General features: G+C 45.5%; 1 pseudogene; it reads left to right on the plus strand.

Annotated features, from left to right (window-relative positions):
- Nucleotides 1–19276, plus strand: part of LOC101691794 — a 44173-nt pseudogene that overhangs the window by 12848 nt on the left and 12049 nt on the right.

Raw genomic sequence — 19276 nt, forward strand, 5'->3', positions numbered from 1 at the left:
CTGAACCTCCTGAATTTTGATGCTCATTCCCTTTGCCATATTGGGTAAATTCTCCCCAATAATTCTCTCCAGTATACCTTCTGCTCCCCTCTCTCTTTCTTCTTCTTCTGGAATCCCAATTATTCTAATGTTGTTTCATCTTATGGTGTCACTTATCTCTCGAATTCTCCCCTCGTGGTCCAGTAGCTGTTTGTCCCTCTTGTGCTCAGCTTCTTTATTCTCTGTCATTTGGTCTTCCATATCACTAATTCTTTCTTCTGTCTCATTTATCCTAGCAGTGAGAGCCTCCATTTTTGATTGCACCTCATTAATAGCTTTTTTGATTTCAACTTGGTTAGATATTAGTTCTTTTATTTCTCCAGAAAGGGCTTTGATATCTCTCGAGAGGGTTTCTCTAATATCTTCCATGCCTTTTTCGAGCCCGGCTAGAACCTTGAGAATTGTCATTCTGAACTCTAGATCTGACATATTACCGATGTCTGTATTGATTAGGTCCCTAGCCTTCGGTACTGCCTCTTGTTCTTTTTTTTTGTGTTGAATTTTTAGGTCTTGTCATTTTGTCCAGATAAGAGTAAATGAAGGGGCAAGTAAAATACTAAAAGGGTGGCAACAACCCCAGGAAAATATGCTTTAACCAAATTAGAAGAGATCTAAATCGTGAGTGGGGAGAAAGGGGATAAAAAGAGGTTCAAAAAGGTAGAAAGAAAAAAAAAAGAAAAAAGAAAAAGAAAGAAAAGAAAAGAATTTTTTTTTAAAGATTTTATTTATTTATTTGACAGGCAGAGATTACAAGTAGGCTGAGAGGCAGGCAGAGAGAGAGAAGGAGGAAGCAGGCTCCCTGCCGAGCAGAGAGCCCAATGCGGGGCTCGATCCCAGGTTCCTGGGATCATGACCTGAGCCGAAGGCAGAGGCTTTAACCCACTGAGCCACCCAGGCGCCCCAAAAAAGAATGTTTAAAAAAAGAAAACACCTAAGAAAAATGTAAAAAAGAAAAAATATAGATATTAGATAAACTAGTAAAAAATCGTTAAAAAAGAAAAAGGTAACAGTTTAAAAAAAAAAACTTTTTACCCGAAGGCGAGAAGAAGAAAAAGAAAAAAAAATGAAAAAGAAAAAATTAAATTAACTGCAAGACTAAAAAAAAATCACAGGAAAAAAGCCATGATTTCCGTGCTTGGCTTTCTCCTCCTCTAGAATTCTGCTGCTCTCCTTGGTATTGAAACCGCAATCCTTGGTATGTGAACTTGGTCTCGGCTGGATTTCTTGTTGATCTTCTGGGGGAGGGGCCTGTTGTAGTGATTCTCAAGTGTCTTTGCCCCAGGCGGAATTACACCGCCCTTACCTGGGGCCGGGGTGAGTAATCAGCTCGTGTTTGCTTTCAGGAGCTTTCGTTCCCTGAGCGCTTTCCGTAGAGTTCCAGAGGACGGGAATACAAATGGCGGCTTCCTGGTCTCAGGCCGGAGGAGCCGAGAGCCCAGGGCCCCACTCCTCAGTGCGCCCTCAGAGAACAGCGCCCAGTTACCCCCGTCTGCCTAACCTCCGGCCGCGCTCCGAGCTCACCGAGCCTGTGACCGGTTCAAGGTAACACCGAGCTGTGAGCTTACTGTCGGCTCTGTCTCTGCAGCTGGCTTTCCCATTCCAATACCCGCAAGCTCTGCGACACTCAGACATCCCCGATCCTTCTGTGACCCTGCGGGACCTGAGGCCACGCTGACCCTGCGTGGGCTTCGCCCCGGTTTAGCCTCTGGAGCGATGTCCCTCAGCGGAACAGACTTTTAAAAATCCTGATTTTGTGCGAGGTTGCTCCGCCGCTTGCCGGTAGCCGGCCCCTCCCCCCGGGGTCTCTCTTCCCCTCGCTTTGGATTCACTTCTCCGCCGGTCCTACCTTTCAGAAAGTGGTTGATTTTCTGTTTCCAGAATTGCTGTTCTTCTTCTCTTCGATCTGCCGATGGATTTTCAGGTGTTTGCAATCTTTAGATAAGCTATCTAGCTGATCTCCGGCTAGCTGAAGCAGTCTCAGCTTGCTACTTCTCTGCCATCTTGACTCCTCCCCTCGCTACAGCCTTTTTTTGAGGCCCATTGGTATGAAAGATGCTTCTCCAATCCTTCACTTTCAGTCTGGGTGTAACTTTAGGTTCAAAATGGGTCTCTTGTAGACAACATATAGATGGGTCCTGTTGTTTTATCCAATCTGCAGCCCTGTGCCGTTTTATGGGTGCGTTTAGGCCATTCACATTGAGAGTGATTATTGATAGATACGTTTTTATTGACATCGAGTTACCTTTGAAGTCTTTCTTTCTGTAGATTGTCTCTATATTTCTGTTCAATGCTATTCTTAGGATTTTTCCTCTTTTATAGGACCCTCCCCCCCAATATTTCCTGCAGTGTTGTCTTGGTGGTTGCATAGTCTTTTAAGCCTTGTCAATCTTGGAAACTCTTTATCTCTCCATCCATTTTGAATGTCAGTCTTGCTGGAAAAAGTATTCTTTGCTGCATGTTCTTCTCATTTAGTGCCATGAATATATCTTGCCAGCCCTTTCTGGCTTGCCAGGTCTCTGTGGATAGGTCTGACATTATTCTGATGGGCTGTCCTCTCTAAGGAAGGAGCCTCTTTGTCCCAGCCCCTTTCAAGAAATTATACGTATAATTATGTTTCTTTAATTTGAAAATCAGTTGCCGTGATTTATTTTGGAATGTATAATCTTGGGTGGACACCGTTCAGCCTCTAGTACATGAACGCTGGTACCATTCGCGCGATTGGGAAAATTTTCATGAAGAACTTGTTCCACTATATCTTCTAGACTTCTTTCTTTCCCCTCCCCTTCAGGGATCCCAATAATTCTGACACTGGAACGTTTCATGGCATCATTTATTTCCCTGATTCTGCTTTCATGGTTTCTAAGCTGTTTGTTCCAGGCTTCCTCCTGATCCTTTCTCTCTATCTGTTTGTCCTCCAGATCACTAATTCTATCTTCTGTCTCAGTTACCCTAGCTTTGAGAGAATTTAGATTAGATTGGAACTCATTGAGAGCATTGTGAACCTCTTCCCTGGTAGCTTTCAGCTCAGCCCTAACATTGTGAACTTCCTGTCGGCCCTAATCAATTCTGTTTGGTCCTTCATGGCTTTCTCCAACCTAGCTATTGCCTGGATAATTGTTAGCCTGAATTCTCTTTCTGACATATTGTCTATGTTGATAGCTGTTAGCTCTGTTGCTGAAGGTCCATCCTCTGTATTTTTCTTCTGTTGGGCATTTCTCCTCCTAGTCATTTTGGTGAGAGATGACTGAACCGATGTAGCTGGATGTATCAACCGTGGTGCAGTCAAGGTGCACCCTGGAATACTTCTGAATAATCAGGATTCCCCACCCATACGAGAGACAAAAGAAAAGAAAAAGAAAAAAAGAAAAAAAGAGAGAGAGACAGGAAAGAAAGGAAAGATGAAAGAGAAAGTTCAGCCCAAATGGACCCCAAGGTAAGATTTATGATGTAAACAAACAAAAACAGACAAACACAAAGACTGAATAAAGTATATGACAAGAGGAAAAAATATATATATATGCAAATAAAGGAAGAACCTCGTCAAAAAGAACCCCAAGCATAAGGTTTATATACTATCAGGACAAACACAAAAACAGAGAAACAATGGTGGAAGAAAAATACGGGAGAGTGGTTATAAGTTCGCATTGTGGGCGAGGACGGTTGTTTTGATTCCTCCTGGATGTATCTTGATATCTTTGTTAAATGACTCAACTTTCCTAAGAAAAAGGCGGATTAAAAATTGGTTTACCTATAGGGGTAGTATTGATTGGGGAAAGGGGATTATTTTGAATTTTAACTCTATATGAATATTAGAAAATAAAAATAAAAAGGAATAAACTAGACTAAACTAAACTAAAATTTGTTTTAAAAAATTCAAAAAATAGAAATCCAAAAGAAAAACACAGGTGTATGTATCAAAAAGTTCAGGTTAGAAGGTTATTATGAAATTTGATGTACTGGACATCTCACTGTGATGGTAAATAGGTTAAAAAATTATCTATATATAAAAAAAAAAGAACCAGAATAGTGGGAAGGCATTAAAAATAAAAGTTGTCCTATGAAGTAGTAGTGGTTGTTCTCTTGTAGTCTTTTATTTTTTTTCTCCTTTCTTGGTTGGTTTTCTGGGGGAGGGGCCTGCCATGTGGGTTTTCAATGACGTTCCCTGAGTTAAGTTCCCCTGCCCCCCTCAAGAGGGTGGGCTCTGAAGAAACTGTTTTTTTTCAGGGTTTTGTTCTCTGGCGGTTTTTATGTTTATTCACTATTTTTTTTCCTCTCACCTTGACCGCTTTTGATGGTTTTTGTAGTTTTAGAGGAAAACAAACTGTATCCTGGCCTCCCTCTCAGAGAGAAGCCTCAGTCTGGCTGCAGAGCCCAAACAAGTTCCCCTTTGGCCACTGGCAGATTAGGTTCCAAGTCGCGGTCCCTGGGGACGCAGGATCTTTTGCTTGTACCCAAAACCATGGAAGCTGTCTGGGCAGCTCCAGACCGCCAGAGAGGTTACAAGCAGCAACTGCACACTGAGATTTTCCTGCTGGCCCGGGCTGGGAGTGCCTGGTCTTTCTGGGTCTAAGAGCGCCCAGCTTGCGCGCTTCGATTTCAGGGGAGGTTGTGGGTCACGCATGCTTTTCAGTCTCTGAGAATGGGGCGCAGGTCCAAAAAAACCAGGCTGGGCCTTCATGCACCTCTTTCAGGGGAGATTTTGGGGTGCTCGCCTTAGGCTCTGAAACAATGGCTCGGGTCAAAGAGCAATGGCAGGGCCTTTGTGTACCTCTTTCAGGGGAGAATGAGGGGCATGCGCAATTCAGGCTGTATAGCAGGGCTTGCGCATTCTGTCCTCTGGTGAGGCACCCAGCCCCTCCCAGGAGCTGGACCCCAGGCATTCAGGGGCGCTCTGGCAGCTTAGGGACCAAGACCTGGTTTCTCCACCGCACTCTCTGGCTCAGAGGCAGGGGAGGCTGTCCTGGGACCAAGGACTTAAGCCCCTGTCCCTAGCCGCCGGATTCCCACAATCTTTTGCTCTTTTGAAGTGCTTTCAACCAGTCTCCAAGTTAATGCTGGTCCCCAGACACAGGGCACTCTCGCTTGTATTAGGGGTATTACTTTCCAACCGGTCGCCTCTGGTGGCTCCCTCCCCCTTTTGTTTATCTTCTGATATCATTTTGCCATTCCTGATGAAGTCCCAAAACCTAGGTCAGGTTCAATGGGGTGAGGTTCAGAGCCCACGGCTAAGAAAGAATTCTTTAGACATCTTTGGTGCAAAACGGTGGTTTATTAGAGCACGGGGACAAGACCCGTGGGCAGACGGAGATGCTACTGCCCAGGGCCTGTGAGGAGTGGCTGGTTATATACACAGGAGTTGGGTAGGTGAGGACAAAGGGGTGTTCAGAAGGGCTATTGGGGTAAAGAAGACTGCCAGGATATTGAAGGCCTGGTTACTATCAAGCCAAGGCCACTTTCCCTCTAATGAGGCACTAACATAAAGACAATTGGGAGTCTGCTGGTGGAATGTTACATTCCTGCTATCAAACGTCCTTGTTAGTGAGATTTAGGTTTACAAGAAATTTAACTTTATTTACTTTTCCTTCTACCTCAGTCTCCTTCAGTTTTTATGGAGGGGAGGGTGACATTAGAGCTTGAGGAATTGAGTTATGTGCCTTTGGAAATTGAGCTATTGATAAGGTAACTTCTTTGTTGTAAATCTCAAGGACATTTGCCATCCAAGGGAGACTCCTGCTTACAGGACTGTGATCTCTGCAAGATAACCATTTGTTCTTCTTTTAGGGCAGTCAGGGGTGCCTGAAGAATGTCACACACATATTACCAAGGGGAGTGGGTGGAGAGGGGGTGCAAGGAGCCAGCCCCTGCTCTGTCCTCAGCCAGCCTCCTGCTCCCTCATCAATTCCCACTCTGCTTTACCTGTCCACTGGCATCTTCTGCCCCTGTAGACATCCAGACGTGTATAATTCTGATCTCAGGCTGATTTCATGGGTGATCGGAGTTCTTTGGTTGGTAATCAGCTCACTTTAGGGTACAGGTTTAAAAGGCGCCTCCTCCTACTTCCCTGCCATCTTGTCCCCCTAAGAGCCTCTTTTTATTCACATTTGCTTCAATAGGCACTGCCAAGATGCTTCACTTCCTCTCACTTACCATGTCCACCAATTATGCTGGCTTCAATACATAGCTATAGCAACACAATGAATACATGCCATGCATTTGTACACATACATTTTCTAGAGCCATGAGACACAGGCTAAGCCTCTCAGGTGCCACTTGAAAGAGATCACTGGTTTGGTTTCACAAGACTTTCAATGTTATGGGTCTGGACACTGGTTCCAGTTCCCCAGAGAAGGTGAGGATGATAAAATGCAATAGCATATTTAGAGTGAGGTCCCCACACTTTGGAGATCATAAAGGAATCAAAATGGGAAGTGGTAGGCTAAGCATGAGGTGGTATCTGGGAAGCCATGTGACTTCAGAGCACTCAGATGCTGCAATGTAGACTGACACCCAGCACGATGGAGGCCCAGCTGAGCTGGCCCAGGTAGGTAGGGATCCTGTAGTAGGGTTGGCTGAGACCCCACTGTCCCTCAGAGCACCGCTGTCCATCATCCTGTGCTTTAGAACTGCTGAGGAATGGGACCAGGTGCCCTATCTGTAGGAAGTAGTGTCCTTTTTCAACCTGGATTCACCAGCTGAGGATAGATGTTGAGGCAAGAAAAGGCTGGCGTTATTTCCCGGCCACTGCCCATGTGGAAGCAGTATCATGCGCTTCTCTACAAACCATGCATGTTTTGCTCAGTGCCAGGCCAAACTATCCTTGGCTGATGATGTCTCTTAACCACAGGAAAGGCTTTCTGATTTTTTAACACTTCTCACAGGGCAATGTCTATGGTGCCTCTGGGACCTCTAGCAAGTGTGGAGGAATGGACTCTCATCTTTGCAGCAGATTGGGAGCTGCAAATGGGAGAAAGCCCATTCTTCCTGCTGCTTCAAGCAGCTCTGCTGACTCATCTTTTCATGTGACTCTTGATAGCTTGGTCACAAGCCTAGGGTGCACAGCAGAGCCCTTACTGACTTCACTGGGAGAAAAAACTACAAGGTGAGAGTCCATTATCTGGCCTGCTAGGGGCTCCCTAAGCTGCAGTGAGCACTGGGCTGTGGCAGAGCCAAGGGCGCAGGGAGAGCCTGTCAGGAGGATGAGCTGAGGGGAGGTGCTGCTGTCCTGAGGAGCCACTGGTGCCACCAGGCTACAGGCAAATGTTCCCCACCAGCAGGGCTGCTGATGTCCCTGCTCAGAGCTGTTGCACATGAGGCAGCTAGATCCCACCACTCTCTCTGCTCAGGGACCGGTGCACTCCCAAGTTCACTTTGGAGCGAAATGATGACTTCTGTACCTTCCCAGAAACAGAAATCTTAATATGAAACATGCACATGTAGAAACAGCTTGTTGTAGGAAGGAGGGAACATCATGCAGGAAAGTCCCCTGTTCAGGCATGTCCCATTTACTTAGTGAGGAGAGGGAGGGGCTTGGATATGTCCTAAGTCTAGTACCACCTCTTACAGATGAGGGACAGGAGCTTGCAGAGACTGGGGTCCAGATAGAGTCATACGGCTGGTTAATGGCAAGCCCAGGATTAGAACTGAGGTCTCCAGCCCTCTCCCGTGGCCTAGGAGAAGGTGAAGGTACCCATGGACATTGCCAGAACTGAGAGATCACATTTATTTTATTGAGGAAGTACTCATGTTTCCTATGTGAGTAAGGCACAAATATTGGCCTGGGAGAACTCATGAAACGCTTTTCTAACCTGGAAGTTCAGGATCTCCCAACTCAGCTGTGACTAGCCTGATCAGGGCTGGGTGGCTAGCTGGTATGCCTACTTGCAAGCACCAAGTCTTAACACAATAAAGAGTGTACCCATTTCCCCTGCAGGCAAATTTGGAGGATAGTGGACTTCCTAGTCCACAAGAGGCAGGATGACTGGCCAGTGACTCCTCCAGTAAGAGAGACCCAAAGCCCTGGATCCTAAACAGGCAACAGCTTCAAATGAGGACTGACTCACCAGTTTGCAACTGCTGCTTCAGAATGATTTATGGGGGCTGGGCTTCCACTATCCTCTAGTCTCAACCAACATTTGGAGACAGGCACTAACTCCCCAGGCCTAGAGGGCCCTGACACCTATGGTCTGCTGAAGGTATGTGTGCTGGACATGTGCTGCTGTGCAGATTGGTGCTGTCAGGGATCCAGAAAGACAAGGGTCTGAAGAGCCCAGGTCACAGGATTCAGCTCTTTGCAGGACCCAGTGTGTGCCTAATTGCAAGCTCTACTCTGCACAAATGTGCATAATCCCCCTGAAGGCAGAGATGGAGGAAATGGTTCTGCCTTCGCAGGATCAGCCCAGCTGACTGCCTAGAGTATCCTTCACAAGAAAGTTGATTACTGGTGAGCCCAGGCCCAGGACACCATCAGGCAGCCAGTCCCAATTAGGACTGATGGTCCTCAGTTGAAAATTGCCACCTCAGGAAGATTTTGGGGGAGTAGGCTCTGTCTACTCTGGATGCTATGCAGTTTTTGGGGTCCAGACTGAGCTCAACAGGCCTGGGGGGGGCCCCAAGAGCCAAAGGCCAACTATCAGAGTACAGACCACAAAACCATGGGTGACACAGTTCAGAAGAGTCTGGAATCTGAACCAGGCCATCTGTAGGGAGAGGCTGGGTTCCAGTAGTGGGATATTGGGTGTTCCTGGCCACTGCCTCATTCCAAGAGCTAATCTACACAAATGTGGTTATTTTTGTTCCTGAAGACACACCTGGAGGGCTCTGGGTTGCCTTGTCAGAGCAGGGCAGTGCAGGATGGTTTGAGATATTCTCTAGTAGGAGATAGCCACGAGTCTTGATTATAGAATGCCCAGAACTTCATCAGGGAGCCAGTCCAAGTGGGGAGTAACTGTGCTGGCTGAAAGCTGCCACCCCAGAAAGATTTTCTGGGTATCAGCCTTGTCCACACTGGTGACCCTGCAGGTTTGGGAATCCAGCCTGAGCCCAGCTGGCATGGAGGTCCTAGCAGCCCAATGTTGCTAGCTGACACAGTACAGACCCTCTTAGAACACACTGCTTGTCCCTCCTGCTTTAGTATTTAAAGGGCTGACTAAACTCCCATTTCCTCTCCTATTGTGTTATTAGTCACCATTCAGTGCACCATTAGTTTTTGATGTAGTGTTCCAAGATTCATTGTTTGCATGCTATACCCAGTGCTCCATGCAATCCTTGCCATCCTTAATACCCATCACCAGGATAACCCATTGCCCCATCCCTCACCACCCTCCCCTCTAAAATCCTGAGTGTGTTTCCTGAAATCCATAGTCTCCAATGGTTCATCTTGCACTCCAATTTCTCCCCCTTCATTTTTCCCTTCTCCTGATGTCCTCCATGCTATTCCTTGTATGTTTCACAAATAAGTGAAACCATATGATAATTGATTTTGTCTGTTTGACTTATTTCACGTAGCATAATCCTCTCATATCTTTACCAGATGGACCTAAATGGTGATCATCTGCATGTCTCCGTACTTATTCTCTGTATTATATTATGGGTACAGCTTGGATTTAGGGACTCTCTGGGTTTTCCTTCTCACCTCCTGCTTTTCCTTCCTCCTTGCCTGCTAAGTTGGTTCTGTCCACTCCTCATCTACTCTTCCATCATCCCCTCCACACACATCTGCTCCGTGCCTGTTGTGTGTAGTCAGCATGACAGGCACTGAGCATACTGACCTCTAGGAATACCTGTTTACCATTTTTTCTAACAGCCAAGTTGGGTATCTAGGCTTTCTACCAGTAACTAAAACTAATTGAATTTAAGCTAGAAAGTTACTAACATTTTCATTTAGGTCGAATTAATTAATTTAATTAAAATGTGACAATCAGTTGTCAAGCTAGAATGATCTTTTTATAGAACTTGTATTGGTAGAATACCAATTCCTATTTTTGTCCAGCTGATTTCAAAATAGAAATGATAATACAGTAACCCTGAGCTTCTAAATAGACATTTCACTGAAAAAGATACAGGAAATAGAAAATTTTACTACTCTGTTCATTCCTGTTTTTGCATTATAAATAATAACCTGATGCTAATAAAATTTATTATTAAGGAACCATTAGGGAAGAAACAAATAAGTATGGCTTATGACTTGACAGCTGTAGGAAATAATTTTAGTAGCTGAAAGTGTCCTAGGTCTTTTTTATATTAAAAAAATAAGTATGAGGGCACCTGGGTGGTTCAGTGGGTTAAAACCTCTGCCTTCAACTCAGGTCATGGTCCCAGGATCCTGGGATCGAGCCCTGCGTCAGGCTCTCTGCTTAGTGGGGAGTCTGCTTCTTCTCTCTCTCTCTCTCTCTCTCTGCCTGCCTCTCTGCCTACTTGTGATCTCTGTCTGTCAAATAAATAAATAAGATCTTTAAAATATATATGTATAAGTATGCTTAAAATATGACTTCTAACCTTTTGAAATGTGTGAGAGGTGAAAAGAAATGGGGTCACTTATGTTGAGAGGTTTTAAAATGGAGCCCAAGACCATTAAGGAGGTGGGTCTTACACTTGTCGTCACTGAGTGGAAAAATGAACTTTTGAACAAGGCCAAACCAGGAATATTCCAGGGTCTCTGTAGGAACTTCTGCAACTTGCAGCAGTAATGGACTTTTGCTCAATGATGGCTCTAGCCATCAGAGAACCAGTTCTGTTTAGCTGAGATTAGTTTTCTACCACCAACACCAATCATAACTATTTTTAACAATGTATATAAGCATTCCTTGTTGTTGTAAAAACCCTCAATTTTTTTGTTCCCTAGTGGGACACAATTTGGGTTACTACCTGAATCTATATTCCTGAATTGCAATTCTTTTTTAAAAATTTATTATTTATTTTCAGCATAACAATATTCATTATTTTTGCACCACACCCAGTGCTCCACGCAATACGTGCCCTCTATAATACCCACCACCTGGTACCCCGACCTCCCACACATCCCCCGCTCTTTCAAAACCCTCAGATTGTTTTTCAGAGTCCATAGTCTCTCATGGTTCACCTCCACTTCCAATTTCCCCCAACTCCCTTCTCCTATCTCCCCATGTCCTCCATGCTATTTGTGATGCTCCACAAATAAGTGAAACCATATGATAATTGACTCTCTCTGCTTGAGTTATTTCACTCAGCATAATCTCTTCCAGTCCCATCCATGTTGCTACAAAAGTTGGGTATTCGTCCTTTCTGATGGAGGCATAATACTCCATAGTGTATATGGACCACATCTTCCTTATCCATTTGTCCGTTGAAGGGCATCTTGGTTCTTTCCACAGTTTGGCGAGCGTGACCATTGCTGCTATAAACGTTGGGGTACAGATGGCCCTTCTTTATTGAAATTCTAAGACCCCAAATAAGTGCTTTTGTTTTATTTCAATTTTGCTTCTTTTTTCAAGTGACAAGGGGTAGTTAGTAAAGCAAGGTATTATTACATCCAAGCTTTAACTGCAAATAGAGTTATTGAGTGCTCTAAGAGGATGCTAACCATCCTGGAGAATTGTTACCTTTGATACCTGCTCACTGTGGATGAGAGACAAAGGAAATGTATGTCTTCCTCCTTTCCAAGCATGTCCTTGGAGGTGTTGAATGGATAGGAAGGGAGCTGCCACTCTACTGTGATCTGGTGTCCACACACCCTGGGCCCACTGCAATATTTGTTATCTGTGATGCCAGACCTGCAAGGGGCTGAAAATAGTCCTTATATTTTTAAGGGGACAGAATACTTTGTTGAGATGAGTAAGCCTTAATGGTGTTTTCAAATTATGCCTCAAAATGCTTACACACTACTCTGTTGGGTCTTTGAGCAGAAGGGTTCTTTGTTGTAGTATGCAGTGAGGGAGTGGACATGTATGGAAAATAATTTTGTGGCTTTACACAGAATTATATACAGAGAGTCAAAATAATGATGTTTATCAGTAAGTCTATAGCAAGGTTATGGCAATAATGCAGGCTTACAGTCCTTTGACTTGCCTTTCTTTTAAGGTACCCCCCTGATCTCTTCTTAGTACCCTGGTTTCCCAGGTACAAAAGTGAATCCAGTCTCACTAGGAAGCTGCTCCCTCCACATCTCATCCATCGGTGACTCTACAGAAATGTCAGTTGCAGCAACTACCTTTTCTCCTAGTAGTGATACTCTGCATCTTTAGAGCTTTTCTTTATCATTAGAGCTGAAGAAAATCCCCATGCTGCAGGATCCATCCATACAGTGGTGTGAAGGTGCTTTGGGTGTTCATAATAGTTGCTGCTGAGAACAGTGATTTTTGTTTGTTTGTTTTGGTTTGGTGTTTTGAGAGAGAGGGAACATGCAGGTAGTGAGAGATAGAGGGAGAGAGAGAATCCTAAGCTGGCTCCACACTCACCATGGAGCCACCACAGGCCTCCATCTCACAACCTGGAACATCATGACTTGGGTTGAAATCAAGAGTCAGATGCTTAATCAACTGAGCAACCCAGGTGCCATAAGATCTTGATAGTTCTGATCAATCATTATTTGTTGCTGAAGGGGATTTGGATTTATTGCTGAAGGGGATGGACTGCCAATACCTGATGTGAAATTGGAAACTTGTGTTTATGAACACTAAAACGGTGGATGTTTGTGCAGTGGATGGTGACTTAGTTTATGTAAATACAGGGAAGGGAAACCTGTGTTGCACAATGTGTGACCCAAGGCTTTAGAGTATATGGAGTCCTTCCATAGGACTGAACAAGATCTGTTAATTCATTATGTATGATATAAGTCACCTCCTCTTCTTGCATGGATTATAGAATTGCATTTTGGGGAGGGAGGCAAGATGGCAGAAGAGTAGGGGACCTCATTTTATCTGGTCCCCAGAATTTAGGTAGATAACTATCAAATCATTCTGAACACCTATGAATTCAAACTGAGATGTAAGGAAAGAATTACAGGAATTCTACAAACCAAAAAGTGACTACTTTTTGAGAAGTAGGATGTCTGGAGAATCTGAGGGGATATCTCAGAAGATAATCAGTGGAGGGAGGGAGCCTCTGTAAACTGTCTACTAGAAAGTGATATAGCCCCAGAGCCCAATATTAGAACCTTTATAAATCTGCTCCAATGAGAGACATCTGTGCCTGAAAGGTGCTCAGGTTGGGAAGCAGGGCAGAATCCTAGGTGTGACAGTATGGTCTTAGAATCTCCAGGGTCACAGAAAGAACAGGGGTGCATGAGCAGACAGAGTTCCTAAGCATTGGAATGAAGAAAGAAGTGAGGGTCAGCAAACCCGGGAGAGGACCCTCAACTCAGTTCGCCATAAACCATGAACTGCAGCATGATCCGGTGACAGCACTCCTGCAGGCGTCCTGCAAAGGAGGGAAAAGTGGCAGCCCTGTGACTTCCTCCAGCAGGGATGGCATGGGAGTGTGCACAATTGGGCAATTCCTCAGAGTGTAGGGGTACTGAAAAGGACAGAAAACCTGTAGCCATATGCATTCCCCAGGAAGGACAGCATGGAGGAGTGCATGACCAGGTGACCACTCTCTGTGTGGAGATCCTACAAAGGACAGAAATTCAGGGAGCTTTTGCATTCTGCTAATATGATCCGAGCAAGCACACACCACAGGAGTCTCTAGACTTTGGCACACACAAAAGTGAAGACTACTTATCCCAGAGGGTTTAGTGAAGAGAGGGGACTGCCATCTCTTGGCTCCAGGACTCAAGATCAGGCAAGGCCTTACTTGTTTTCATCCTCTAGCGAGACGCAGAACACCTTTGGGAAACAAAAGCCACACAGAGCAATCAGTAACAGCTCAGCCCAAGTCCAGCCCCCTGACAAGGGGCTGTGCAATTCTGCCCAGGCAAAGGCACCTGAGATTCAGGGCAGCAGGCCCCTTCCCCAGAAGACCAGATGAAACAACTGGGAACACCAAGTTTACAGAGCACACAGGACTGCAAAACTCTAGGACTAGGGGAAAATAATACAGAGAATTTAAGGTGTTTTTTCTTTTTTTTGTGATTTGTTTACCTTTCATTTAAAATTTTTCATTTTCTTATTTCTTTTATTTCCTTTTCAATTAGTTTCTTACTTTATTGATCCTTTGTTTTTGCCTTTTTTTTTTAAAGGCAGACTGCCATGTGCAGAGCCTCATTTGGGTGTGTCTGGGGTGTTGGAAGCTTGACTACCCTATGTTCTCCTACAAATGGACCTTGAGAGCTTGTTGGAGGTTCTAGCAGGGGAGCGCAGCTACTTGTATACCCTTGACACAAGAGCGGTCCTCTCCTCTATTGGGAAAGGTCATCCTCTTTGACTGCATGCACAACTTTGGGAGGGATGTACATGGAGTGGTGAGGGAGAAAGGGGACACCCGCCTAGCCAGCCAGATCAGCCGAATCAACTCTGGCGAACATTGGGGTGACAGATGCTGTAGTCAGATCGCCCTCACATCTTTAAGTTTTTTTAATGAACATATAATGTATTATTTGTTTCAGGGGTACAGGCCTGTGATTCACCAGTCTTAACACAATTCACATCATTCACCATAGCACATACCCTCCCCAATGTCCACCACCCAATCATCTTACCCCTCCCAGTGTCCACCACTCCAGGAACCCGCAGTTTTTTCCTGAGATTAAAAGTCTTTTATGGTTTGTCTCCCTCACTGGTTTCATCCCATTTTATTTCATTTTTTCCTCTCATCCCCCATGATCCTCTGCCCTATTTCTCAAAATCCACACATCAGCGAAATAATACAATAGTTGTCTTTCTCAGGTTGACTTATGTCTCTTAGCATAATACCCCCTAGTTCCAGCCATGTCATTGCAAATGGCAAGATTTCTTTTTTTTATTGGCTGCATAATATTCTAGTGTGTGTGTGTGTGTGTGTGTGTGTGTGTGTGTGTGTGTAGATATATAGTTAGATAGATAGGTGAATATAGATATAGATGATATAGATATAGATATATCAAGCACATCTTCTTTCCCCATTCTTCTGTTGATGGACATCTAGGCCCTTCCCTAGTTTGGTATTGTGGACATTGCTGCTATAAACATCAGGGTGCATGTGCCCCTTTGGGTAACTATGTTTGTATCTTTGGGATAAATACCCAGTAGTACGATTGCTGGGTCAGAGTAACTCTTATTTTCAACTTTTTGAGGAACCTCCATACTGTTTGCCAGAGTGGCTGCATCAGCTTGCATTTCCACCAACAGTGCAAGAGGGTTCCCCATTCTCTACGTCCTCGCCAACATCTGTCGATTCCTAAATTGTTTGTTTTAGCCTTTTTTTTTTTTAACCATTTTTGACTGGTATGAATTGGTATCTCATTGTGGTTTTGAATTGTATTTCCTTCATGCCAAGGAATGTTGGGAATTTCTTCATGTGTTTGTTGGCCATTTGGATGTCTTCTTTGTACTTCCTTCACCTCCTTGGTTAGGGTTTTTGCAAGGTAACTTGTGGAGAGCCATTCAGCAGATGCAAGGAGTCACGTAGACGGCAGTGCCTGTAGATTGAGGAAATGAGAATGATTGGTTTAGGAGGATGTGGGTGCGCTCGTGGCTGACGCATGAGCAGCACCAGGAGCCAAGAGAGAAACGCATGATCACCGCTAGAGAACAATAGAGTCCTGTATGGTTACATAAGAGTGCCACGAGGACGCTGCGTGCGCGGCATTGTGATTGGGCGAGAGGGGAGGGGTGAACGCGCGTGCATAAATATCGCTGTGTGCTTGGTTTGCGCGCGGCCGCCATTATTAAAAAGAAGCTTGCCACTCACCTCGTCTGTGGGTCGTTCTTGTGGGCCGAGAGCGACAACTGGTGCCGAAACCCGGGATCCCTACCTTTAGACGCAGAACGAGGATCGAGGTAAGAGCAACGATAAGGTAAAGAGTGCACCAATAACTGTCTGTTGACAGGGAAGTTCCCCGTAGACAATCGGACGTTAGGTTGCTTGTGACGTTCTACGGGGATGATAAGGTAAGTTTCCTCGGAATGGGGAACGATCTTGCTCGCTTGGAGGACTCCTTAAAAGATGTCCTCAAGACGAACGGTACCCCCCTTAAAGGCAAAAACAGCGAGGGCCTTTTTGAAAGAAGTAGAAGAGATTGCCCCCTGGTTTATAGAAGAAGGGCTCCTAAATGTGCCACAATGGGAAAACCTGGGTGAGGACTTAAAACGCTGCCCCTCTACATCCCCAGGGACTCTAGCTGTGTGGTCCTTGGTGAAGGTATGTTTGCAATCCCCCCGAGGGCCCTTGCAGCGAGCTGTACAACAGGGGGGCAAAGTCCTTGAGCAAATGAAGGAAGAGTCCCGTAAGGGCTCCTCCCGAGATTCTGAATCCGAAAGCGAAAGCTCAGAAGGGATGTCCGAACGCGAGTTACAGGAGCTAGGAAAGATAGAGGCAAGTAACAAGAAAAGGGAATCTCCCGGTCTCCAGACAGACTTGGAGACCGTGAGGCAGCAACTTGAGGAAAAGAAGGCGGAATTGCAAAAGGCATTAGGAGAATTAAGAGTGCAGGGAGAAGTAATGGCGCAGCTGAAAGCAGGGGCGGAAGCTGCAGTTGTGGCGCAGTCGAAATTAAAAACAGAAGTTACACCGCTTCCGCATTCTAGCCCCATGGCGCCACCCCATGAGTGGCCCCCGCCTTATAGGCCCAGTTGCACCAAGACGTGCTATTGTTCGGGCTGTACCGCGGAAAATTGGAGAGAGGTCCTTGGCCTGGGAAAAGGCTTTTTTCCAGTGTTAGAAGATCAGAATCAGCAGAGGTACCACCAGCCACTAGATTTCAAGTTGGTAAAGCAGCTTAAGGAGGCAGTCAGCGCCTATGGACCCCAGGCAGCTTTCACTGTCTCCCTTGTGGAGTCGCTGGGAACACTTTACCTCACTCCTGAGGATTGGGCTAACTTGACCAGAGCGGTATTAAGTGGAGGACAATATCTAGAATGGAAAATACAGGAGCACTATGGCAGGGAGAACCCCTGTTATGGATTTACCTGCCCCATAATCTTAGCCGTGTCATCACCCCGTATGCTACAGCTGTAGCTATGATAGCAAGCAAAATATTCAAAGCTAGCATACAGGTCCTCGGGAGACTGCCCGATGCGTGTATAGTCCCTTATGACAAAACCCAAGTGAACATTCTAACACATGAAAATGATGATTGGGCCATTTTGACGATCGCTTATCCTGTCACATTTGATAATCATTATCCCTCACACCCCCTAATTGGATTTTACAAAAATACACCCCTCATATGGCCTAAATCCTGCCAATTAGAGCCATTGGTTGATGCCCTCACGGTGTTTACAGATGGTAGCAAATCTGGAACTGGTACCTACGTGGTGGAAGGAGAGGTAATTCCGGTTGTTGTGCCATCAACCTCAGCTCAAAGAACAGAATTGTTGGTAATTATGTGTGTTTTACAAAGGTTTCAAAATCAGCCTATCAATATTATTTCAGACAGTAAATATGCAGTTGTAGCTACCAGATCTGTTGAGACTGCCATTATCTCAGCCAGTCAATCAGAAATTTCCTCCCTGCTGATTGAATTGCAAGACCTCATTCTCTCTCGTGGTGCCCCTTTTTATATCGGACATCTCAGAGCACACTCAGACCTCCCAGGGCCTATGGCTAAGGGAAACCAAATAGCTGACACGGCCGCACGCTTTCATGTCTGTAGCGCCTTGGAAGACGCGAGAACCTATCATAAAAGGTGGCATGTCAATGCCCAAACTTTAAAGATGCGTTTTAACATCTCAAGAGCTGATGCACGAGACATCATGAAGTCTTGTGGTAATTATGTAACACATTTGCCTATGCCCTCCCTAGGGGTAAATCCCAAAGGGCTCTTACCTAACCATCTATGGCAAATGGATGTAACACATGTTCCTTCCTTCGGACAACAAAGATACGTCCATTTAAGTGTAGACACTTGCTCGGGGATTGTTAGCGCGACCCCCTTGCGAGGGGAAAATGTCAAAAATGTGATGTCCCATTGCCTGTGCAGCTTTGCCTGCTGGGGAGTGCCAAAGCACTTGAAAACAGACAATGCCCCTGCTTACACTTCTGCAGGTTTTCGCAGCTTCATGGCCTGCTACAATATCCAGCATGTTACAGGCATACCATATAATCCTCAAGGCCAGGGCATTGTGGAACGCGCGCACCTGACCTTTAAGACTACCTTGCAAAAAATACAAAAAGGGGGAATTGGAGAGGAGTATCGTACACCCAATGACCTCACCAATCTGGTCACCTTTATTTTAAATTTTCTCACGGTTGACAAGGACGGCACTTCGGCCGCGGAACGTCATTGGGGCCAACAGAAAATGCAGCAGTCAATGGTGAAATGGAAAGATGTCCTTACTGGCTTATGGAAGGGACCTGACCCGGTGCTTCGATGGCACCGAGGTTCCCTTTGTGTTTTCCCACAGGATGCGCCTGCTCCACTCTGGGTGCCGGAATGCCTCACCAGGCTGGTGGCCGTGGAACCTGTGGAGGATGCTGGTGATGATGATGATAGCGACGACGACTGTCCTGCAGCCTGTTCCCATGAAGGCGGAGCCAGTTCAACTGTGGCCAAGACAAGAGACTGCCCAGCTTCAGGCCCTTCTTCAAATGGCTCAGCATAGAGTGCATTCTTCTCACCCGAACTCATGTTTGCTACTGACGCTTATTTTAATGCAACAGGTGTTGGCAGCCCAGGGCTCATTATATTGGGCATACGTCCCCGATCCACCCCTGTTACAGCCCGTGGGTTGGGATGTGAGTTCTATTCCTGTATATGTTAATGATACTGTCTTGCTAGGCCCTCCCTCTTCTGTTCATCTCCGGCCACAGCAGGCTGCCATATCTTACAAGGGCTATTCTGATGTATATCCCATATGCTTTGCGATGAAGCGCACAATACCACACTGTTTAAGTGTTTCCCCGTGATCTGGTTATAGTGATGTGAGTATAGCTGGCGTGACGCATGGTATGTTGTAGGAACAATTATAGGAGTGCTAGTGGTAATTGTTCTTTTCATGTGCCTCTTGCCTTGTGCGGTTAAAATTATACTCGCAGAAGTTTATAAGTTAAGAGCCATCATACGTAACCATCAGCTAATCAACCGCGTTGGGCTCAGAATGTCACCTTGAACACCACCCAGGTATCTCTTGGCTCCGTCAGTGATTTGGTTAGTATGTTATAACAATCAGCCTCATTCCTCAAAAAC

This window comes from Mustela putorius, unplaced genomic scaffold, assembly GCF_011764305.1.
Source record: "Mustela putorius furo isolate JIRA1106 unplaced genomic scaffold, ASM1176430v1.1 tig00003856_pilon_pilon_pilon, whole genome shotgun sequence".
Taxonomy (NCBI): Eukaryota; Metazoa; Chordata; class Mammalia; order Carnivora; family Mustelidae; genus Mustela; species Mustela putorius.